Consider the following 412-nt stretch of genomic DNA (forward strand, 5'->3'; position numbering starts at 1 on the left):
AATTTTAATAAATATTTGGTTCAATACTGCCAACTAAACATTTACTTACAGTAAATAAATATTTGTTTAGTAAAAAAAAAGATTGTTAAATCAAATTAACATTTCTTGTATGAAATAAATATATCTTTATAATTAATAAATATTTAGTTGGCAGTATTTAACTAAATATTTATTAAAATTGACTGTATTTTTTTCAGTGTAAGATCCACTTTGATAAAAAATAGGATTCTTTTTTTTTATCTGATTTATTCTTTTCGGTCTAATTTTCTCTTATAATTATTCAAATAAATTATATGCTGACAAATTATTGTCGATATTACTTGATAAATAAATGGCGATTGAATTAATTAGAGATTTTGGCCAGAGAGAGAGAGAGAGAGAGAGAGAGAGAGGGAGAGAGAGAGAGGGAGAG

Source organism: Trachymyrmex cornetzi, unplaced genomic scaffold (genome assembly GCF_001594075.2).
Source record: "Trachymyrmex cornetzi isolate Tcor2-1 unplaced genomic scaffold, Tcor1.1 scaffold223, whole genome shotgun sequence".
NCBI classification, from domain to species: domain Eukaryota; kingdom Metazoa; phylum Arthropoda; class Insecta; order Hymenoptera; family Formicidae; genus Trachymyrmex; species Trachymyrmex cornetzi.